Source organism: Myotis daubentonii, chromosome 15, assembly GCF_963259705.1.
Source record: "Myotis daubentonii chromosome 15, mMyoDau2.1, whole genome shotgun sequence".
Taxonomy (NCBI): Eukaryota; Metazoa; Chordata; class Mammalia; order Chiroptera; family Vespertilionidae; genus Myotis; species Myotis daubentonii.
The window spans coordinates 40,177,664-40,203,903 of record NC_081854.1 but is presented as its reverse complement, the minus strand read 5'-3'; positions in this window follow the sequence as shown (position 1 = coordinate 40,203,903).

The following is a 26,240-nucleotide window of genomic DNA, read 5'->3' as shown; positions in this document are numbered from 1 at the left end:
TTGACCAGGCCTGAGGCCTCTGGCAGAGGTGTCAGGCCTGGGCAGGGGACCCCCAGCTCCCCGTGGTTGCAGGCTCCGCCCCTGCCCAGGCCTAACACCTCTGTCCTAGGCGTCCAGCCCGGGCAGCGGGGACCCGCAGCTGCAGCAGCCCCGCGATCGTGGGCTTTGCTTTAGGCCCAGGCAAGGGACCCCTAGCTCCCGGGACTGCCAGCTTCAACCGTACCCAGCTCCCATCGCTGGCTCCACCCCTACTTCCTGCTGTCACTGGCCAGGGCGGCAAAGGCACCTGATTCTCCGATCATGGCTGGGGGGCAGGGCAAAGGAGGCCCCAGGGCCGCCTTTGCCCTGCCCCCCAGCTCTTAGCTCCCCCCTCGGTTTCCGATCACTGTCAGTGGCAGGGGGCTTCTTCCTGCTTTCCCTTTCGCCTCCCTGCATTGTGCCTACATATGCAAATTAACCGCCATCTTGTTGGCAGTTAACTGCCAATCTTAGTTGGCAGTTAACTGCCAATCTTAGTTGGCAGTTAATTTGCATATAGCCCTGATTAGCCAATGAAAAGGGTATCGTCGTACGCCAATTACCATTTTTCTCTTTTATTAGATAGGATTGTTAGTAGAGGCCCTGGGCCTGACCTGTGCCCTCTCGTAATCTGGGACCCCTTGGGGGATGTCGGAGAGCCGGTTTCGGCCCTATCCCAACAGGCCAGGCTGAGGAACCCCATTGGTGCACGATTGGGGCCGGGGAGGGACCGTAGGAGGGCTCCAGGGCGTGTCTGCCCAATTCGCCCAGTCCCAATCGGCCGGACCCCAGCTGCAAGCTGACCTACTGGTTGGAGCGTCTGCCCATTGGTGGTTAGTGTGCATCATAGTGACTGGTCGAATGGTCCAGTGGTCAAACACTTAGCATATTAGGCTTTTTATTATATAGGATGTATAAGCTGTTTGACTTTAGAACTAAGGTAAATATTTAAGGACAAAGAAATTATTTTCCTGATAGATTTGTTTTTTGATAAAATTATTAAAAAGTGGTAATTGAAAAAAAAAAAAAAGTGGTCATTGGATCCTTAGTGTTTTTATGACAGTTTGTAGATCAGATGAAAGACTATATGCCCTGGTTATAGCCCTCTAACAGCACAGAGAATTGTCAAATGTAGCACTAGGCTAGAAGTCAGTTTGGGGGCTAGATGCAGTTATGAGATTTCTTAGCACTATTTTCTAACTAGAAAAGAGTCTAGGGTCTCTAGGTGGGCAGAGTAGCTGATGGAGAATATGATATTGTGCTTCCTATTCTGAAAATAAGGAAGACCCCGGGAAAGTGCCCATGTGTTTACTTATTAGCTGTTGCAAAGACTCTGTTACATACACAGAGATAGCTTTCCTGAGGAAGAAGAAGCATGAATTCTATCTAGGAGAGAAATCTTGACAACCATGGTCCCACATTTAAATAAGTCTTTCTATTCATCTGTGTTTAATTTATGGGGTGTTACACAATATAGTTTAACCAAATCAGATGCAATGGTAAATATAATTACTTTTGATTTTCTACTGCTACTCCATACCGATTTAGGGAGAAATTATTCCACCTATGTTAATCTTGTTTGAAGGGTGAATAGGTGCTGTGTATTAAAGACTGCAAAAACCATCAGCATCTATCTGTATAAAGTTGCCCTTTATCTATATATTCCTTCTTTCCTAAAATTTTTATTTTGTTTTGTTTTTTGGGTTGATTTTTTTTGCCATAGGAATATAGTGAATAGAGCTGATTATTCTATAGGAAGCACATAAAAGAATAGAGAGTTAATGGGAGAAGGAAGGCAGACACATGTTATTGGGAAATTGAATAATAAAAATAGACATTTGGATAATTGCAACAGATGGGCTTGACACAAAATAGAACAGTGCCAATGTAGAAAATGCTGCATTTTTGCAAACAGAAGATAGAACTGTATTTATCCAAAATACCTAATTTTTATGTAGATAGACACAAGTGCACCAAATTTTATTATTTCAGTACTGTACTACAATGGCCTAATTTGTATTTGAAAATAAACAGTGCTTAAAATAGAATTGTATGTGTAGAAATATATATGGTAAGAAATTATTGCAAGACAGTTGATAAAATTATAAGAGATTATAACCCTTCTAAAATGTATCCTATACAAGGAGGGACAAAAATAGGTTTATAGTTGTGAGTATGCAAAACACAGAGTTTATTCTTGTATTATTTCTATTATTGTATTATTATCCATATGAACACCAGTAAATCTAATTTTTTCCTACCCTGTATATATTCATATAACTTTTTAAAAAATATATTTTTATTTCAGAGAGGGAGGGAGAGGGAGAGAGAGATGGAAACATCAGTGATGAGAGAGAATCATTGATTGGCTACCTCCTGCACGCCCCCCCACTGGGGATCGAGCCCGCAACCCCGGGCATGTGCCCTTGATCAGAATCCAACCCAGGACCTTCTGGTCTGCAGGCCGACACTCTATTCACTGAGCCAAACCAGCTAGGGCTATTCATATAACTTCAATTGACTTCTCTGTTCACATCTGAGATGCCCCTGGACTTTGGAGAACCAGTCAGTGGATTTAGTCTTTTTATCATTGCTAATCCTGCCTGTCTTTGGCACATCTATGTTTATGTCTTCCTGATTATGTCCCAGGCTTTGCTTGGGGCCTTGTTTTTACCTTCATTTATCCTCTGAACTACTTGTCTGGCTCTGTCTTATTTCTGTTGCAGAGTAACTTCTGTTCTGAACCATTGTTCAGTCCTTCCTTGGAGGTTCACTATGAATGGTTAACTGGGCAACTAAGGCATCAGAAGGTTTCCACTAACAATTGTTGCTTCTCAGGCTGAAGCTGGAGTTTGGCTTCCTTAGGACACTTACCTTTGGCTCATCTCAATCCTCCCTGGCTGATTTACGTGTGACCACATAAATTTACGCAGACCACCTGCAGGGAGACATGAGCAGCATGTATACCTGTGAAGGGCCCTGTGGTCAAGCCCCTCCTTCACACACCATATGGTAGCCTTTACACTTAAAAATATCTTTATTGAATTTATTGGGGTGACATTGGTTAATACAATTATAAAGGTTTCAAGCGTACAATTCTATAATGTATCATTTGTTCACGTTTTAAAAAAATTGAGTCATTGGTAAGAAACAGGAGTAAGCCCTAGCTGGTCTGGCTTAGTGGATAGAGCGTCAGCCTGTGGACTGAAGGGTCCTGGGTTCGATTCCGGTCAAGGGCACATGCCCAGGTTGCAGGCTTGATCCCTGGTGGGGAACGTGCAGGAGGCAGCTGATCAGTGATTCTCTCTCATCATTGATGTTTCTCTCTCTCTCTCTCTCCCTCCCTCCCTCCCTCTCTCGCCCCCCTTCCTCTCTGAAGTCAATAGAAATACATTTTTTTAAAAAATAGAGAAGGGAGTCAGCAACCATGAAAATACCACCACTATACCTGTTATATTTCTAATGTGCTTTGATTTCACACGGGGATTACAGATGAATACAGAAGACTACACTGGTAAGTTCTTGTTTGCTATGCTTCAGGGATATAATAGTAGACTTACTGCTTCCTAACTTTACTGTTCTCCCCATATCAGATTCTCCAGAAGAGCTTGATGGTGGAGATGTACAACTCCAGGACTAAGGTCCAGCTTCAGTAAGGGAGGGGTTTTTTGATTAATGTGTCCCTCTCATATCATCCCAGTTTGTTGGACTGGGAATATGCTTACAAATATTCCATATCTTTTAATCATTAATCCATGCAATAAAATTATTTGAGCATTATATGGCATGTACCATGCTATTCTCACTTTCATAGAGCTTATATTCTAGGTGACAAATAAATGAAGTAATTGTGATAGCTGCTAAGTGCTATAAAGGAAGCAAATGGCTGAAATAGAGAACAGATTTGCAAAATAAGCACAAATTAGATGAGATAAGCTGGAAAAACTTTATGAAGGCTATATTTGAGATAAAAGATAAAAGAATGAAAAGGTTGAAATCTGTCTGCGAGTCAATGGAAGGAGTTTTCAGATAGAGAAAAATAACATATACCAAGGGCCTGCTATAAACATTGAAGGGCATTCAAGATATTTAATATGAGCAGGGTGTTACATCATGTACTGTAGTGAGGATGAGTAATACCAGCGGATGTTAGAGGACAATAAGGGACTAGATCATACAGATCCTGTTGTCTATAGTAAGGAGTCTATATCTTTTTTAAAAAGTATATTTTATTGGTTATTTACAGAGAGGAAGGGAGAGGGATAGAGAGTTAGAAACATCGATGAGAGAGAAACATCGATCAGCTGCCTCCTGCACACCCCCTACTGGGGATTGAGCCCGCAACCAAGGTACATGCCCCTGACCAGAATCGAACCTGGGACCCTTCAGTCTGCAGGCTGACGCTCTATCCACTGAGCCAAACTGGTTAGGGCAGGAGTTTATATCTTTGTACAACAGGAAGCAATTAGATTGTCTTAAGGAGGGAAGTGCAATTTTTAAGAATATTTTTGTTAAGGTATAGAAAATAGGTAGTAGAAACAGGAATACCTAATACCTTTCATGACTTAATACCTTTTAATTTAGTTGTATTATGGAAACTTAAGTGAGCTTGTTTGCTGAAATAAAATCAAATTTAAAGAGAGGTAGAGAGGGAATAACCACATAACAGATGGATTTGGAATGGGCCTAGGAGGTGGAGTCTAAGGTATTAGGTATTAGGTCATAAAGGTATTAGGTATTCTATGAATATATGGGGGACATACTGCCTTGTGACAGGAAGGAAGAGAGAAATGGATTTAAGGATAGGTAGGCATGTAGATTTGTTGGTGGAAAATTGAGTGTATTCATGCATGTTCACTTTCATTTTCTCCATGAAATAGGAGGCAAGAAAAATCAGTTGTGAGGAGTATAAGTGAAACTGTTTTGATGGATAAGAAAATGTATGAATTAGAATTAGGGAAAGGGCACGGCATTACATTCTCCCTCAACAATGCTTGTCCACCAAGTTGTAGACACAATGCCATGCCATTTAATTAGGTGCTTGGCAAGCAAAGGACAGTGCTGTTTTCTAAGCTGTGCTCTAGCTCCTTTATAGAAAGTTGAGTCATAAATGTGTATTACTAATAACTCTTTTAGAGAACAAACTTCCCTGTGCTCCCTGCAACAGGAACTCAGAACACCTGCCATCCCACACTGAGATAAAAAAACTATGTTCCATAAGAGATCCTAAATATTCCTCTCACACAACTTTCCTCAACCTTGCCCATTGCCTCACTTTCCCCAATTGGAAAGGGATTCAATTCTGAAGTACTTTTTAGCCACTTGTAACATAAACGCATCAGAAAATAATACAAAGGGCAGAGTAACTAAAGATCGTTTATATCACTATGCTTGCCATAAGAAGTGCATCTAAAAATCGTAATAAGTTTTTTTTTGATCTATTTTTTTTTATTGATTTCAGAAAGGAAGGGAAAGGGAGAGAGAGATAGAAACATCAGTGATGAGAGAGAATCATGGATTGGCTGCTTCCTGCACGCCCCACACTGGGGATCAGCCTGCAACCCGGGCACGTGCCCTTCACCCGTAATAACTTTATATCAGTGGTTCTCAGTCTTCCTAGTGCCGCGACCCTTTAATACAGTTCCTCATGTTGTGGTGATCCCGATTTCATTGTTATAAATTGAACATAATTAAAGCATAGTGATTAATCACAAAAACAATATGTAATTATATATGTTTTCTGATGGTCTTAGGCAACCCCTGTGAAAGGGTCTTTTGACCCCCAAAGGGGTCGTGACCCACAGGTTGAGAACCACTGCTTTATATGGTGACAGATGGTTACTAGACATATACTGGTGGTCACATCATAAGATATATAAATGTAGAATTAATATGTTGTGTACCTGCAACTAATACAATATTGTATGTCAACTATTTTTTGCTACACTTTATCTTAGCCAAAACGCCAAAAAGAGATTCAACTAGCTTTTAATAGTAATGGGTGGTTAGATCAACACTAATGTTTGAATCAACACTTTGGAAATTACCCGGATGTATCATTGGCAAATATGTTTTCCCATTTAGTGGGTTCCCTTTTCATTTCATTGATAGTTTCTTTTGCTGTGCAAAAGCTTTTTAGTTTGATGAAGTCCCATTTGTTTCTGTTGTTTCCTTTGCCCAAGGAATATATCAGCAAAAATATTGCTTCGAAAAATGACTGAAATTTTACTGTCTATGTTTTCTTCTAGAATTTTTATGCTTTCACGACTTACATTTAAGTCTTTAATCCAGTTTGAGTTTATTCTTTTGTATGGTGTATGTTGGTGATCTACTTTCATTATTTTGCATCTATATGTTCAGTTTTCCCAGAACCATTTATTGAAGAGACTGTCTTTACTCCATTGTTTGTTCTTGTCTCCTTTGTCAAATATTAATTGACTAGAAAGGCATGGGTTTATTTCTGAGCTCTGTGTTCTATTCCATTGATCTATATGCCTGTTCTTGGGCCAATGCCATGCTGTTTTGATTCCTATGGCCTTGTAGTATACTTTGATATCAGGTAGTGTGATACCTACAACTTTACTTTGCTTTTTCAAGATGGCTGAGACTATTCGAGGTCTTTTTTGGTTCCATATAAGTTTTTGGAATATTCTAAATCTGTGAGATATGCCATTGGTGTTGTAATGGGAATTGTGTTGAATCTGTAGATTGTTTTGGGTAGTCTGGACATTTTAATGATGTTAATTTTTCCTATCCATGAACACAGTATATGTTTATACTTATTGTATTTTCCTTAATTTCTTTCCTCACAATCAACACTTTGTAATGACATTTCTTTTGTGAAGCTAAACAACAGAATTTTTAAAATGAACAAAGTTACCAAGGCTCCTTTTGACCTTTTAAAAGTTATATATATTTATTTATTTTATATTTATTTTTAAAATTTTTTTGCGTTTTCTTTAGTCAGTAGCTATAGTCACATATCACCAATTTATACTATGTATCTTATTATTGAGATAGGCATAGTAAATTAAAGCCAGAATTAAATATATTGATTATAAAATAATGTTTGCACTTTTTTCATATATTTCTAAAGTGATCTCTGGGAGAAAGTTAGCACTAAATACTATATCAAGCAAGGAAAATTACTAGATTTGTGTGTAAAATGGGGGAGAGGCTGATATCTTTATATTGGATAAAACTCATTTACTTCATTAGAAAATGGTTACTCTCCCAGTAGATTTAAAGAAAAAAGGGCACATTTGCTTATGATTAGTGGACAGGCATTTGGTAAAGCTGCAAAAGATTGAATCTGTTTTCACCAGTCTTCTTCCCTCATGCCACAAATAAGACGTTACATGAAAGATAAAAAAGAAATCCATTGAAAAAGTGGTTTTCGATTTACTTATAGTCACATTGCAAAAATTAGTCACAGTATGAGAATTAGCGAGTCAGAATTTGTCTAAAGATTGTCTAAAGTTTATGCTTATTTTTTGTGCCACAACTAAATGTCTTGTAGATCATATAATTTACAGTTCCGGATCTTGACATTCTAAACTCTGCTTAAAAAGTTCTTCCTTCTGTTTGATGAACTGCTGTTTTTATGCCTCTTGGTTCCAAGCATGTCTTGAGGGTAATTGCTTCCATGGAGCGTCCTTTCTCTTCCTTCTGATCTCAGCAGTCATGTGCTGCCATTAACATGTGGGTTTTCCTTAACATGTAAGCCAACTGTTAAATGAGGCTCCAAGAACACACACACACACACACACACACACACACACATTTTGTAGTAAGATACAAATTATAAAAAAATAAAAAACTCAGTACTTGATATAGGAATAATCATTATTAAAAATAGAAGAACCTACGTAAGGCTTGATAGGGAATAATGTTTTTTATTATACTACTAGGGGCCCAGTGCACAAAATTCGTGCACTGGGTGTGTGTGGGGGGGGGAGTGTCCCTCAGCCCAGCCTGCCCCCTCTCACATACTGGGAGCCCTCAGGCGTTGACCCCCATCACCCTCCAATCGCAGGATCGGCCCCTTGCCCAGGCCTGACGCCTCTGCCAGAGGTGTCAGACCTGGGCAGGGGACCCTCATTTCCCCCCATCACTGGTTCTGCCCCCAGCCCAGGCCTGATGCCTCTGGCCCAGGCGTCAGGCCTGGGCAGGGGACCCCCAGACCCCTCCGATTGCTGGCTCTGCCCCTTGCCCAGGCCTGACGCCTCCGCCAGAGGTGTCAGGCTTGGACAGGGGACCCCCATCTCCCCCCGATCACTGGCTCTGGCCCCCGCCCAGGACTGATGCCTCGGCCAGAGGAGTTGACCCTCATCACCCTCCGATCACCAATCATCGGATCGGCCCCTTGACCAGGCCTGACGCCTCCGGCAGAGGTGTCAGGCCTGGGCAGGGGACCCCCAGCTCCCCGCGGTTGCAGGCTCCACCCCTGCCCAGGCCTAATGCCTCTGGCCTAGGCGTCCGGCCCGGGCAGCGGGGACCCACAGCTGCAGCGGCCCCGTGATCGTGGGCTTCGCTTTAGGCCCAGGCAAGGGACCCCTAGCTCCTGGGACTGCCAGCTTCGACCGTGCCCAGCTCCCATTGCTGGCTCCACCTCTACTTCCTGCTATCACTGGCCAGGGTGGAAAAGGCACCTGATTCTCCGATCATGGCTGGGGGGCAGGGCAAAGGAGGCCCCAGGGCCGCCTTTGCCCTGCCCCCCATCTCTTGGCTCCCCCCTGGGTTTCCGATCACTGTCAGTGGCAGGGGGCTTCTTCCTGCTTTCCCTTTCGCCTCCCTGCATTGTGCCTACATATGCAAATTAACCGCCAATCTTAGTTGGCAGTTAATTTGCATATAGCCCTGATTAGCCAATGAAAAGGGTATCGCCGTACGCCAATTACCATTTTTCTCTTTTATTAGTGTAGATAGGTAAAGCCATAATACAATTAATACTTTGATTCTATTGATAGTGGAAGTTCAAGAAGGTTTGTTTTCTTTTTAGGGAAGGGGTGAAAATATTTCAGAGAAATCACTACAATTTCACATCTCCAAAAAGGATAAGCATACTTGGAATCAAAATTTCACACTAGTGAGGAACACAAAACGGGATCTTTAGGATTTCAGTAATGAAATAATTTTACAAGTTCCTGCTTCTAGCTTGAATCCTAGGTGTAGCTGAGATTTGTGAATTTCCTCTATATAATACTTCACAAATAACTGCTTCAGAGTATTTACTTTGGTTCGCTTTCTTACTGTGGTTATTTTTCAGATGAAACAACAAACTTAATCATTCTGTGATGGAAAGAGTCTGACCCATTCCTCCACACACAAAGGGCACACACTCTATAGAATCACAAATCATTGCCAGTCATGGTCCTGTGGCTCACCCATATGTAATGGTTATTATGAATATTAAAGTCGTAATTTTCAAGGTACTACTGTTTGCTTTTTACCTAACTCTTAAGTGGGTGAACAGAGCACATTTTTGTAACTATATAGCCAATGAGTCCAGGAAAAGCTCTTGGAAACTGACATATTTCTTTTGAGATAGAATTGAGAGGTGAGCTTTTATATATAGTGTGTGTTCCACTTCAAAGTTGAACTGGAGCTTTTTAATGATGATGAGAACTTATAGTTGCAACACCATCCTATTGTGATGGAGACTGGGAGTTAATGCTACTGTAAATGTGAGGAGGAAGAGGAGTTTATTGTTGCCTAAAGCTTCGGAAATAAATTTAGAGTAACCTCAAAGGAAGACCCTTCCATGAATGACCTGCTCTCTTTTGTACTCTTGTCTGTTGCTATTTCAAGATTTTGTTTTGTTACTGCTAAGAGCCAGTCCAAATTTGATCAACAGAGGTTTCTCAAGAGAATGTGATTATGCGCTTTATCTTTGGAGCTGTTCAGTTTATCTTTAACTTTAAACTATTTCAAAGTAATTAGCTTAATTTGATGCTGTAACAGAAAGTAATCCTCAAAACTCTTAACAGAGTAACACTGATAAAAGAAAAAAAAAAGATAATGAAAAATTGCTCTTAATTTTCTCATGTTTAAAGAATACAAAATGAGAAATTTTACTTATAAAATTGTTATCTGAATATAGAATACATAGAGGAATATGGAACTAGACAAAAAGATAAAGACCCCAATAATAATAATGCTCTAGTATAGCATGGCTTTATATGCTCTGAAAAATCTAAGCATATGGCTTGCAAAATTTTAAAAGCAGATTTCTTTGTGCTTATGAAACTGGAGAATGAATGGGTCTGGGCTGCCTGTCACTACTTGAGCCAATTAAGCTGAGACAGGGTTGAATTGTATATGAGTGTTTTATTTTCCAATATTGCCTGCAACTTGGAGGAGCAAAAGCTCATCCACAAAAATCTGCTCTGCCCCCTTCCCCCAATAAGCCAGCTGCTTATATTGGGTAGAAGGACACAGATTACATGGGGAAGTAGGCAAAAGGAATAAGAATGGGTATAATGGTTATAGATTACAGTTAATGCAGGCTGGGGGTTGCAAAGGGTGTGCCTCCAGGATTTCATTGTTTGGGCAATATAATGGGTTGTTAATTTTTCCATGAAATGGACCACATTTCACATTTTGAGGTTAATGCCCAGGCCCTGGGGCGTATAACTCTCAGCCAGGTCAGAATGTCCCTCTCTAATCAGAACAAAACAATCACGGTTAACAGAGCATGATTAATATTTCTTATAACTCTAGCTAGACCCCACTATTCTATTTCTCCCTCCTACCCCTAACATTTATTCTTACAACATCAACAATTGTATAAACCACCCCTTGGATATATATCTAATAAGAGGTAGAGATATTAATTTATGAATTACTATAATGAAGTGAATGTTTTTTTATATTAATAGAATTTTTTGATATATGGAACAAAATTTCTTTTTGTTGCTCTTTTATGTAAGTTATTATTCAGATAAATGTGGTTTTGGAGAAGTCAATATCTTATGGGAAAAGATATTGCAACTCTGAGGGTTGCCAACCTCCTCTGTGGGGCATTGACCAATCTGTAAAGATGGAAACCACCTTATTCAGTGTTTTTTTCTAATACTCTTGGAATTCTAGGTGATGTGTGGTTCTGTAAAGTCACTCTCATGAGCTCAGGGTAGAGGGAAATAATTAGACTTTCCTTATACCCTATCAACCACAATTTAAGTGTTTTATTTGCTTATAGTCTGGATCAGGTATTATTTAAAGAAAGTTTACACAGGACAATAGAGTTCAATTTATACATGCTCAAAGTAGGACACGGGGAGATATATCTCCTCAGTTACAAGCCAGTATGGCAGAATCAGGGATATATATATATATATAATTTCTCTACTTGTTATCCATCTTCACCCCTCTTTCTTCTACTCATCCCTGCTTTTTTCTTCTCTCCCTCCGTCCATCCCTCCCTCCCTTTCTTCATTCACCAAATTTTGGATACACACATCATATTTGACAGGTATATTACTTGCCACAGTGGACACTGAAAGTAGTTTTTTAAAAACACAATAAATAAATAAGTCACAAAATAATATGGTGAATGCTACAACAAAAATATGAAAGAGACCTCGAGCACACAGTTGACTACATTACTGTAAGATAGGCAGTTACCTTACCTTAGTTATGCTACACTAGTGAAGCATTCGAACTCTGCAGTAAGATGTACCTTCAACCCTTTTCTCAGCCATTGATTAGCTGTGTGACCTTTGGTAAGTTCCTTACTATGAATTGCTTCATAATCTATATATATAAAAGCCTAATATGCTAATTGTCCCTCTGACCATTCAACTGTTTGACCAGTTGCTATGATGCACACTGACCACCAGGGGGCAGATGCTCTGGACCAGTAGGTTAGCTTGCTGCTGAGGTCTGGCCATTTGGGACTGGGCGAGAGGGATGGGACACACCCTGGAGCCCTCCCCTGGTCCCTCCTTGGCCCCAATAGTTCTTAAATAAGGGAGATACAATCAGATAACCACCAACTCTTTTTTTTCTACTTATAAATCCATGGAAATGTATGTCTACCTAAAGGGAAAAACATTTTCCTACACTCATAACATTCTGACACCAAATGTGTGTGGAGTTTCCCCCAACTAACCAATTCTCCAACTCTCTGGATATCCCACAATTCAATTATGACACTAACCAGTGTCATAATTAGTGCACAAACTTCAGGTTAAGGAAAGGGCTCAGTTCCACAAGATCACCCCTACTTTAGATTTCAGTCCCAGGTACCAAGTTGTCACCTGTGCTTCTGACTAACTGGCTATAAATTGGTAGTTCCCACAATCCCCTCCTCAGGGTCCATAATCCACTATAATGGCTCACAGAACTCAGGGAAACACTTATTTACACTTACTGTTTCATTATAAAGGATATAAAAAATGATACAGATAAGCAGCAAGATGAAGAGGTTCATAAGGCAAGGTCTGGGTCGTAGAAGATTTTAAAATAAAGCTAATTTGTTTACAAAACCATTACATATCTCTTTATATTTTTGTGCAATTTGATTACTCTTCCCCCCCCTTCATCTACTGTTATTTGTACCTCATGATAAGTTTGTGCAGAATTATTTAGCATGAAATACCAGCTTCTGATTAGCTAGGTGCAGTTCTTCCTCAGGCCAGACGTTTTCCATAAGTAGTATCTCCTGAGGAGGCCTTTAAAAATTTTTTTTTATTAATTTCAGAGGGGAAGGGAAAGGGAGAGATAGAAACATCAGTGATGAGAAAGAATCATTGATTGGCTGCCTGTTGCACACCCCCTATGGTGATCAAGCCCGAAACCTGGGCATGTGCCCTGACTGGGAATCGAACTGTGAACTCCTGGTTCATAGTTTGATGCTCAACCACTGAGCCATGCAGGCCAGGCACCTCCTGAGGAGGCTTTAATTAATTCTGCCAATAAATTTAATAATAAATGTCACTATTATTAGACATGAAAGTCATGAGGTAGTTGAGTATTAACCATAATACCAGTATTATACCATATCACAGTTTGATCATAGCACCATTCATTTTTTTTATAGAACAAATCAGTAAGAATTACAGAGGTATTTACTTCGTCTTCCCAACAGAATCCACTGTTGCCCATATACAAGGTACTGTCAAGGACAGGCATCAGTACAGTTGGCCATTGAAGGATGAACATGGTGGTAGGCTAAAAAGCCATCTCAGATAGTGATTAAAGAAAATTGAATTTATTTAAGAAAAGGCGATGGGGAATTGTAAAAACCCACGTCCTGAGTGGTTCAGGGTTTGGGCTCTGGAAGAGGGACTGCCCGCAAATGACAGAGATGAGACAAATAATAACTTGGAAATAGGGGGGCCAGGCAGGAGCCCAACACAAGAGGAAGGACTCCACTTGTGCTCAGGCCTTGCCATCCTTTTATTCAGTTTGGAATGCACCTATAGCCCTTAGGCAGGCAATTTTCAGTAACACAGATTATCTTATCAATAAGGATTTATATGACTATCTGATCGGGAAGTTGCTTCAGCTACCATTGTCTCAACTAAACAGTCAGTGCATAGCTCTGACCTTTGCCAGGGCTCAAGGGTCATCAGCATTCCCGGCTCCTTGTTCACACCTTTCTGCTAGTGAAGACAATAGGCGGCTTCGTGATGGGATACCCAAAGGGAAGGGCTGCACAGTACTGAGCCAAGGGGACATTGGGTCGATGATGGCAGCATCCTTATATGTAGCCACTGGCAGGAAGCTTTTGTGGTCAGTGGGCCTGGGCCTGAAGTGGTGGGCTTGGAATGCTGATGGACTGCAGGTGTGTGATCAGGTGTCTTTAAGACAGTTTCAGTTCCTTACACGGCCCAACTCCTGGTGTCCAGCAGTTTTTTCCTGGTCTTTTGTTCTACCATGTCAGGAAGCTTACAAATGGCTGTTAAGGATTGTATTGCCCTATAGTCTTAACAGCCATGACCTGTTTATTTCTGGGTTCGAAATTAATTGGGGCAAAGCCACTCACCATGTCTCATCTCACAGATTTGTCCTGAGACTGGTTTCCATTGTGTGTTGTTACATAGCAGGGCCACCTCCTTCTGGTGGACAGGAGATGAGTGGTATTTAGAATAGTTCCTGTCCCTACTAATTGCATCACAGGATGTTTTATTTTGACCTAGTCTGGTATGAGAGCAATCATAGTACATCAATGTGAATTACAAGTGCCCCCCAGAGAACTTCCATATGTTTGGAGGGCCATAAGATTTCCATAAGTGCACCCTTGGGACTCAGCAACTGGGATTGAGAGTCATAGCTCCATGGCTACTTCAGCCTCCATTTGTGTCAGAGGCCTTGTTGGGTCAGAGCGTAAGACCTTTTCCAGTGCTGGGTTTTAGCATTATACAGCATTATTTATTGAGTGATAGCATCTATGTCAATATTCCTTAAATCCACATCTCTCTTCAGCTACTGCCTATTTCTTTGTACTTCCTCACAGCAATATTCCTAAACGTATTGCTTAAAATATATGTTATAATTTTCATTTCCCATCTCAGGTTTTTTCTTAACTCTTAGTATAGCAGGAAAAAGAGTTGTCACCATTTATCATTGGGATCTAATAGAGATAGACTATTATCTATTTAAAATATTTTCTAGTTATTTTTACAAATAATTTAAAGAAAGAATAAAGGAATAGTGAAGAGTAATTATTTAAAATTGTAATATGCATTAAACATAGAAATCTTTCCATATAAAATGATTTTTGGCACATGTACCTCATTAAAGATAAAAAATGTCATATATTCTTGAAGTAAAAAGTGATAGGTCCACGTTTTTTGTCACAAAAAAATTGTGTGATAGCCTTCCTATTAAATGACTAATGAGAATACTTTATTTCCTTTTTGTTCTTAGGAGAACATTGTTCACACATTGTTTCTTGAGTTTGAGAAGATTACCTAAGAGATATCACCTGAAGGCTCGTATTCTGATATTTCACTTATATGATCACTTTCATCATCATCATTACGTCCAGAGTGCTGCTGTCTCTGTGTATTCATCTTCTCATTTTTCTAAAAATTGTGAAATGTCTAGTATATTTTCTTTGCCATTATGGGCAGAAAAAAAAAATCTGAATTCTCAGCTGTGTTCGATGAAAAGTAAAAATGGGCTATAAAGATAGTTTTTCCAGTCTTTTTAAAATAACTTTTTGAATGATGATGCAATACTTTGGGTAACAATTAGAAAACTGAAAAATGATGATTTACTCCTCTATTGCATTATCCTTTTAAGTGAGTTTAATATTCTTCCATTTTTTTATATTAAAATATAAAAAGTCTTTTAAATAGTATATTTGGAAATAATTGATGAATAGTGATGAATTAAATTCTAGGATTATGAGATAGTGAAATGTTTTAAGAGATAAGAAACATAAGATCATTAAGATCCCATCATATACCTTAGATATATAAAAAGGTCTAATAGATTCATATTTTAATTCAAATAGAATGGGTTTTATTCTTTTAAAAGTAGTGAACTTTTTTGTTTTATATTTGGAAGCTCTCTAAAAAATACTAAAATATGAAATATGAATCCTTATAAACACAACTGTTTAAAGAAGAAACTCAGAAGTGAAATTTGGATCCAGTGGACTGATTGCATATTTATTTGCCCACTTTTATCAAGCTTTCTGCCCTCCACAAATATAAAATCATCTGTAAAGGTTACTGGTAACTCAAGTCTTGGCAAAATACGTAGTCAATATTGAGTTCTCATTGTATTGAATCTGTTCAAGGTCCTACATAGCTGACTTCACCTTCACTCTTGAAACCCTATTCTGAATGACCTCTGTAACATTACACTAACCTAGTAGTAATTTTCTTTCTATCTCATCTGCTGCTCCTTCTTAATTTCCTACTCTTACTCAGTCTGAAATTGGAGGAGTTATCATCTCTCTTCAGTGTTCCTTTCTATCTGCTGTTTTGTAGATTATCTCATTCAATCCCATCTGTAGGTCACTGAGTCTTTATTTAGGTATGCCATACTTCATATGGCTCACAGTGAACTACTGCATATGCCCCTCCAAATTGACATTCTCAATCCTCATGCATCCTCTATCTCAGCAAATAGCACCACCATTCACCTATTACTTTTTCAAACACTTATGAATCATCTTTCATATTCAAGAGTAAGCTTAGATATCCCAACCTTCAAAGTATATTTGAGATATAATATAGCCTTTTATTATCTTCTGTATAATTACTCTAAGCCACCATCAGTCACCTGGACCATTATACCAATCTTCTAAATACACCTTCCAAGTTTGCTCTCCTGCAACATAGTTTCCAACCAGCAGAGAGTTTTCCAAAGACATTCTTACCTTACATGAGTCTCCTGCTTAAAACCATTTGAGAGCTTCCCATTGCAGCCAGAATAAAACCTAACTTTAGAACAGCAGTTCTCAACCTGTGGGTCACGACCCCTTTGGGGGTCAAACGACCCTTTCACAGGGGTCACCTAAGACCATCAGAAAACACATATATAATTACATATTGTTTTTGTGATTAATCACTATGCTTTAATTATGTTCAATTTGTAACAATGAAAATACATCCTACATATCAGATATTTACATTATGATTCATAACGGTAGCAACATTACAGTTATGAAGTAGCAACGAAAATAATGTTATGGTTGGGGATCACCACAACATGAGGAACTGTATTAAAAGATTGTGGCATTAGGAAGGTTGAGAACCACTGCTTTAGAGGATCTAGTTCTTACCTATACCTTTTCTTTTCAATCTTTTCATTATTCTATTCTCTAGATACATTGGTTGGCCTTCTTTCTGTTCCTCAAACACACAAGAGAAAAATTTAATTGTCTTCTTCGCAACTGAAGGAAAAATACCACAAAAGGCTACCTCTGTTTGGACCCTAAATTGTGATCTCTCATTTTTCCAGAATAGTGAAAGCTCCATATTGTAGGATTGTAGTAAAAATATCCTTGAACCTGACCAATCTATAGCACTATTGTTCCTCCTTTGGGGGAAGTGGAGTTTGGGAGGGGTGTGACCAGTTTTGGGTTATGTGCTAATTGTCTATGCTGTAAATTAAAACATATATTATGATGCACATAGAGTCAGAACTCAATTGAGGGCAGATATTATTCATTGTTGGTTATAGAAACCAGAGGTCTGCTACTTCAAGAAGTCTTACCAGTAGGGAAAATTAAAACTTACTATATATACACATCAGTATTTAAATTTTTATTTTATGACATATAGCAAGACCTCTATTTTACTTTATAGCCTCAATCATACATACATATAAAAATATATAAGCCTGTTAAATTTTCAAAATTTCAAAATTTCACACTACTACACTTACTCTGACACATATGTGATATTCTCTGACATTTCCTACACTATTCTGTTTTATTTCATTAAAATGGACTTCTAGTTATAATACAAAAAATTGATTTTATAATCCACTAATTAGTCCCAATTCTTAGTTTGGAAAGTGCCAACACCATTGCATCCAGAAGATACCATGAGAGCAATAAAGAAAAACACCTAAATCAGGCTGAGGGTTCTAAAAGGATTTCTCAGAGAACTTCCTGTCCCCTGGGAAACAGGATATTCACAAAGGGGAAAACAGAGTTTGGTGTACTTTCTGTGGTAGACTGAAAAACAAGTTCCCAAAAGGACTTGTAATGAGACAGCATGTGAGTGAGTGATTGAATGAATAAAAGAATAGGAGAGTTCAGAAATAGCTATAAAGCACACAACATGCTTAATTCCTATTAATTAAAAATTAATTCACAATCTGAGAAAGTCAAATGTCCATTTTCTGTTCACAGAAGGCATATCAAGTCTGTAAACATTTACCAAACTAGAGGCCCGATGCACGAAATTCGTGCCTGTTCGTGGGGGAGGTTCCCTTAGCCCAAGCTGTACCTCAGCCCGACCTTTACCCTCTCCAATGCGGGAGCCCTGGGGGATCGGGCTTAAACTGGCAATTGGACATCCCTCTTGCAAACTGGGACCTCTGGCTCCTAACCGCTCACCTGCCTGCCTGTCCTAACTACTCTGCCTGCCAGCCTGATCCCCCTAACTGCCCTCCCCTGCTGGTCTGGTCACTCTTATTAACTTTAAAAAAAAATCTTATCCCCTGCACACACAATTGTATTTGACTTCCTTTTGGCTTCTCCCTCTCACACAATTTTTCTCTCTCCTTTATGTAACACTTTTTCCTACTGACTTATCATTTATAAACTTTTCTTTCCTCATTTCCTACTTCTGTTCCATCATCCTTCTTTCCATCCATCTCCTACCCTCCCTCCCCACATTCCTTCTTTCTTTTATCTTTACCCCTGTCCTCCCTCCCCTTTTCCTTCCTTTCCACCTTAATTTTTTTCTTCACTTCCTCCCTCAGACCTGATTTGCTTCCTGCCTCATTTCTTCCTTCTTCCCATTCTCCTTTTAAGCTCTACCGGCTCCCCTTTAAAACTTTTCTTCCCTCCCTCTTTCTCTCTCATCCTACCTTTCCCATACACTCTTCTCTACTTACTTCTACTGTTTTAATATCTATCTATCTAGCTGCCTAACTATTCACTATCATTTATCTTTTTCTTTTCTGACTCCTACTTTTAAAATCTGTCCCGAGTATAAAACTATACTTGATTTTCATTATAGCTCCTATAGTTCACTTATACATCCTCTTTCCTTCTTTAACTCTGTTCTCTACTGACTCATAAAGTTCTTCCCTCCCCGTTCCCTTCTTCCCCATTCCCCCCCCCCCTTCACTCTTTTACTCTTTTTACAGGCTAATTAAAAATTCTATGCTTTTCGGCCTTAGTACTGACGGCTTTCCTTTCTGGGACCTGTAGCCGCCTCTGTTTGGGCACTGGGGCCCCTCTTGCACCGGTTTTGAGGGGCTAAGCGATGATGCAGCTGTGTCTTGCCTACTGTGGCCCGCACCTCCCCCCTCCGAGTTGGGGAGGGTCCAGCCGGTCCCGGCCGGCGTCCATCGTGGAGACCGCTGTGTTATGTGCACGTGCGTGTGTGCATTCATGCGCATGAGGCTTTTCTCCCATCGAGTGCTGGGGGTGGGGAGGGGGACGCAGAGGTCTTTCCTGCCCCCTGGCATGCCCGCTCCCATGCCTTGAGCGGCTCTCCGTCTGCTCCCCTCTGGAATTCGCAGGTCATGGGCGTGCTTGCACAGGCACAGTTGGGCCCAGTTTGTCCTCAGGGGGGGCGTTCCGCCCAGGATGCGAGCCCCCGTCTGGGTTGGACCGGGCAGATGAATGAATGGACAGCTGGAGAAAACCGCTGAAGCTTCCCTGTGGTGTGAGGGTCGCCTGTGCACTCTCTGTTGTCGTGCCTGGGCCCTTACTTCGTGCTATTGGGTCCACACCCTCTTGATTTGCATGCACAACCCCTCCCGGGGGTCACCACCAATGCGCACACCCCTGCTTGGCATCTGCCGACCCGTCCTGAGAACTGGCCTACTGCTGTGTGGGTGTGCCCTTCGGCTCCCCCCACCTCAGGGTGGGGGGGTTGGTGGTGTCCCCAGGCAGAGTGGTCTCCACCGGGGTGCAGTGTCGTGGGGGTGTTTGTTGGGAGAATAAGAGGACTTTGGAGCCTGACGCAAGTCCCCATGCTGTGCGGGCACCTGCTGGTCTGTCAATATGCAAATTGGTTGTTACTGGGACACTGTAACGGACAATTAGCATATTACCTCTTTATATGTATAGATGTTTATGGAGTGCCCCTATAGTTTTCAGAACTATATTACTTTTCACCTGTAGGATGATTATAATACTTAGGTGTTATTTGTCTGTAACCTTGGTGTCAATCACTGCTATGGTATTATATTTGGAATATGAAAGCTAAGAACAGTAAGAGTGATGCTAATAATGATAACAGTAATAGCTAATAGTTATTGAGTGCCTTCTACTCTTAACATCCATTTTGGAATTATCTCTAGTGAGCTGAGTTATTACTGAGCTGTGGACTATAACTTGCATGTGTTTAGTTGTTTCACTCAAACATTGGATTGTCCTGCATTTAATACATTTCCTAGAAATGACGCTTGAAGTAATCTAGTGGAAAAAAGCTGACATACTGACTGAAATACTTTAACAGCAAAGCTTATTCTAGGTGAAATAAGGAACCAATTTTAATAGCCCTTTTGAGGCAGGTTTAGCTTTTCTGTCTCACATGGGGTTTGGGGGAAGTTTGTTTTATTTTTATGCCTTTATTATGGTCTAGAAGAATAGATTGGTTTTCAATAATTGCTATAACCTTCTTTCTTCACATTCAAGGTTTTTTTTTCTCTTCTCTATTTTTTTAAGGTCACAATTTTTCTTGTGAAATTACTCTTTGGGGAGTATAGAATGAAAGCAAATTTAAGGAGACAGTTTTATTTCCTTGGCAGCTAGAAGGAGAGTTTCTGGTAGGAGAGCTGTTTCTATGTTCAAAGTGGCTTCAGCAAGGAACCTTGAGGCAGAAGCTGAGTTTCCAGGGCTGAGCACCCTACCCAGGTCTCACAGGTGGAGGACAGCCATTTTGCATGAATGATGGTAAAGAAATACGGTTTCAGAGAGGAAAGGCTATAGGGAGCCAGGTGGAGCTGATGAAACAAGGCTTAGATGGGAGAAAGGCGAGAGGAAGGCTTGTGGGTGCTTGGTCAGGAAGGGGATTTGCAGAATTAACTCAGGGGATTTCAGTTATTTCAGTGAACATCCTCATTCATTTCCGTGTCTAGGTGTATAATAAGGGCCATGTTGCCCAGTGGTGTTTTTGTGAGTCTGAGTTTCAGGGAACCTGTAGGTGGAAGGAGGGCATAGTCAACACCTGATTTCCATGAGCAGCGCTAGTCTTCTACACTCACACAGGAAGTAAAATCACTGCAGTCTCTTTCTCTTGACCTGCACCCCAACTTTTAAATCTCAGGTCTGCCCTTAACAAACCAGGGCATCTTAGGCCAAATCTCTAAACTTAACTTTCTCAATCTGTCATAATTTGAGTGGAGGGGATAATAATAACAATATCCAAATAAAGTTAAAAAATGTTAAAAATACTCAGCTATGTAGGAGATGCTTAATAAAGCATTCCTTGACTCTCCACTGAAAAGACTGCCAGACTCAGGCTCAGCTGGAGTTACGTAGTAGCTTTCCCTCTGCTCTTACTGTTCTGAAAGGGCCTGTTGGTGCCATAGTGCATATTTGTTGCTTGTTTATACAACCGTCTCTCCTTTCTAATAGCCAGACTTTCTCTCTAGGGGTCTATGCTGGCCCCTAGTTTATCTGTTTCTTGTAAGGACACCTAACAAAATTTTAAGTGCACAATATGGTATTGTTAAGTATAGGCACAATGTTGTACAGTAGCAGGTCTCCAGAACTCATGTTATATGACTGAAACTTTATACCTGCTGAATATCAACCTCCGTTTCTTCTTCTCCACAACCCCTGACAACCACTCTGTTTCTGTGAGTATGGCTTTGTATTTTATTTTATTTTTGTTAATTTTTAGAGAGAGTGGAAGGGAGGGGGAGAGACAGAGAAACATCCATGTGAGAGAGACACATTGATTGGTTGCCTCCCACATGGCTCAACCAGGGCCAGGGGTCGAGCCTACAACCAAAGTACATGCTCTTAACTGGAATTGAACCCGGGACCCTTCTGTGGTCTGATGCTCTATCCCAGTGATGGCGAACCTATGACACGTGTGTCAGAGGTGACACGCGAACTCATTTTTTTGGTTGATTTTTCTTTGTTAAATGCCATTTAAATATATAAAATAAATGTCAAAAATATAAGTCTTTGTTTTACTATGGTTGCAAATATCAAAAAATTTCTATATGTGACATGACACCAGAGTTAAGTTAGGGTTTTTCAAAATGCTGACACGCCGAGCTCAAAAGGTTCACCATCACTGCTCTATCCACTGAGCCAAATCAGCTAGGGCATGATTTTGTATTTTAGATATTTCATATAAGTGGGATCATGTAGTATTTGTCCTTCTGTGAGAGGCTTATCTCACTTAACATAATGTCCTCCAGGTACATCTATGTCCTCACATATGGCAGGATTTTCTTCTTTTTTGTTTGAAGCTGAATTTATTATTGTTTTTGATGTGATTCATAAAGAAAATAAGATACCTTGAATTCTATAGAGTGTTGTGTACCTAGAAAGTGATACTAAATACCTTTTCTACTTTTCCTTTCCTTTTATTTTTTAATTAACACCCATCATCAATTTTATGCAAAAACACATTTTACTCTACACCTTCCAATTGTGTTTTGATGATTTGGTTGTTTACATGCTATTCCAAAACAGAAATATACCAGAATATTTTAGTTTTGGATATAGTTCCCTACCATCACACAATCTGATATTTTTAAGGGTAATTATAATTTACATGTACACTTCAATGCAATATATATATATATATATATATATATATATATATATATATATATATATATATTAGTCTGAGACAGTTGCTTTTATTTTTTGATATTTCTCTTGTTTAAAAATGCACAAAGTAAAGGGAAAAATCTATATTTATAAAATAGATTGAGAAGGGTTTTATAAGTGTTTTTATCATTTTGAATTTATAAAAACTGTATTAGTCTCATGTAGTGAGAAGAAGATTCTCATTACTGCTTCATTTATGAAATAATTTTTAATATAAGCATCTTTCCATACATTTGCCATGTCACAATACACTATAACATCTTTCAAATGGTAAGAACCAGAAAGTAAAGTTTCCCTTTAGCTGTTTTTTTTTTTTTTTTTTTTAGATTTTATGAATGATTAGAGAAGAATCTACCTATAGGTCATTTTGTGGCAAAATGACCAGCCTGTTTCTCTGTGTTCAGGTCATGTCTATTTTTACTAGAAATGAGAATCATTGGTTGTTGAAGAAAAAAATGTAACAATTCTGCATTTAGCTCTACACACACACACACACACACACAAGTATATATATATATATATATACACACATATATATAAATATGTATATATATATGTATTTTTTTTGTATTGTAGAAAGTCACATAAACATTGTTGTGATTTTCAAAAATTGCTAAAATGGCATATAAACATGCCAAATAATGTAAAGACATGCCAATTTGCTTGGAAGACTCAATATTTTAAAAATATATTATGCCTCTACAAATTAATGTGTACTTTTAATGTGGTTCCAATAAAATATCTAATAGATGTTTAAATATAATTTGACAGGCTGTTCCTTTATGAGAGAAGCCAATGGAAACTTCATTCTATTAAATTATTCTATTTGATAAACAATATATGAATAAACAATCCAACAGAGTTAAATATAAGTGATAACAGGGAAAATATTTTTACTATGTTGACAGATAAAAGAGTGTAAAAAGAAACATTTCAAATATTTAAGAATTTCAATAACCCAGTAAAAATGGACCAAAGATAGGAAAAGACAATTCATAAAAGATAAGATGCTAAGTTCCACGAAGAGATGCATAGATTTCAGTCATATATTTTATCATAAAAATTAAATCCCCACTAAATAGAACAACAATTTAAAAATATTGCTCACATTACATATGGGTAAAAATTATTGCTCATATTAAGTATGTATCAAAATATGTTGAGTCCTAGTAGGGTTATTAATTGGTATAGCCCCTATTGAGGGACATTTGGTAGCATTTATTAAATTTTAAACATGCATGCTTTATGACATTGCCACTCATTTTTATGATATTGACCTATATATGTCCAGCAGTAAGGAATGAGAAATTAACTAAGGAACAACTGTATTGTTATGACAAGAAAGAGTTACTAGATATGACATTCTGTCACAGACTGATGTGCAATATGAAAAAAGCAAGCTGAAAATATATACAAAGTATTGCATTAAAATACAGAGTACATTCCTAATGCTACAGAATGTCTTATAGGACATGTATCACAGGGATAAAAATGGTTACTGAGGTGGGGGAAACTGAGGGTGTGGGTTGGTGGAAAATAATTAATTTGGTTTACTTTTCTTAATTTAAATATTGTCACGGAAACTTATTAAGCTATTAGCTGTGTAATTAAGCATTTATTATTAAAGGAATTTCTACTAAGGTTTCTAGTCCAGAATAAGAAAGATATAGTCTTGAATAAGGCTTATAAACTAGGGTATATCTTTTTAGATAAGTATAAAAACATTCTTTTGCTCCAGTGAAGCAGTTTGCTGAAGTAGAATGCCATTTGAAATTTAGAAGAATCAATTGAAGATTTCTAAAGATACAATTTCTAATTACAGACTTGACATACCTTGGGATAATTCTTGGCTCTCCATCAAATCAGTAAGGAAACACCCCTCTTTTGTGCTGTTAGTATTAAGGATTGATTTGCACAACCTCTTTCACACCCTTATCTAGTCCCCATTACAAGGAACATGAATAAGAAAAAGCCGCTCTTATGGGATAGACTGTACAAAATGTCATACGTGGGTTGAAGTGTATATGTAAGTGTACCTGTCACATGCTCACATAAAGGGTTGTTTCCCTTAACAAAGTTTAAGATTTTCCTGCTTCTCAAGGAAGAAGAGGAAGATGAAATATAAGGAAGAGGGAAGGGGAAAGTGAGAGGGTATTTGCACCTTTATTTTGTTGAAAAGGAGAATATGTGGTCATTGGTTTTTATGGATGAGCCTGACTACTTATTAGAACATACAATTTAAAAAATAGTCTTGTGAATTTCTGTACTTGGGGAAAGAATAAGACACACCTTTTACAAGTTTCCCTGGAATCATTCATTCTTTAGCTATATTTTGGCTGCCTACAAGTGCTGTCCTAGGTCGAATTGAAATGATTGGGAACATGGCAGAGCTCCTGTCCTGTGCAAATTAGTTTTTGGGTCAAAGGCAGACATAAAAGCAACTATAAAGTAATTGTGAGATTTAAAAGCTATGAATAAATGAATTAAGGGTTCAGACAGAGAATTCAGGTAGAGACAAATGCTGATGTCAGTGAGCAGTGGGGAGGGGTAGCACTCCAGGGAGAGGGAACAGCAGCAGGTACCATTGGCCAGCAGTGAGAGAAGAGCTTGATGCCTGCAGGGAGCTAAAATGAGGAGAGTGGTGAAAGTACTGTGAGCCAGGGGAAGGGGATGGATGGCCTAGTGTCCAGCAGAGAAACCTGGAGAAGTAAGCTGACCTCACATAATGCAGAAAGTATAGATCATGGTAGAAATATGAATTTTGTTCTAAGTGCAGTCGAAACCATTGAAGAATTTGTAAGAATGCTGCAGTTTAGATTATAAGAATATCACATTTGCTGATTATTGACAGTAAAACATATTTTTTAAAGAGCTATCTTGATTATACAAATTGCTCCAAAAAATGTCTTATTCTATGCACCACAGTGTGATGAATACATTCTTTCACTGAACTAAGGCTGTTCTTTTTTTTTTTTTTTTTAATATTTTTATTGAATTTAGAGAGGGAGGGAGAGGGAGAGACCGAAACGTCAGTGATGAGAATCACTAATTGGCTACCTCCTGCACGCCCCACACTGAGGAAGGAGCCTGCAACCTGAGCATGTGTCCTGACCAGGAATCAAATCGTGACCTTCTGGTTCATAGATCGACGTTCAACCAGTGAGCCATACCAGCCCGGCAAGACTGTTCTTATTCATATATAAAATAAGCATTTTTAGAAACTTTTTAAAAAATTAAAATATTTTAATGTTGATAAGAACACAACATGAATCTATCCTCTTAACAAAAATTTAAATGTATAGTACAGTGTTACTAATTATAGACACAATGTTGTACAACAGATCTATAGAATTTTTTCATCTTATGTATTAACTGAAAATTTATACCCATTGAACTGCAACTCCTCTTTCCTTCCATCTCACCCCCCCCACCCCCCGCCCCCCAGCCTCTGGCAACCACCATTCAACTCTTCATGAGTTTGACTATTTTAAATACCTCATATAAGTGAAATCATGCAGTATTTATCCTTTTGTGATTGGCTTATTTCATGTATCATGAACTTCCAGGTTCATGTAGATTGTCACCTATGGCAGAATTTCCTTCTTTTTTAAGGTTGTATAATATTATATGTATTTATGACATTTTCTTTATCCATTTATTTACTAATGGATATTTAGGTTGTTTTTAAATCTTGTGAACATTGCTGCCATGAACATAGGAGTGAAGACATTTCTTCAAGATTGCTCACTTCAGTTCTTTCAGAATATTACCAGGTTGT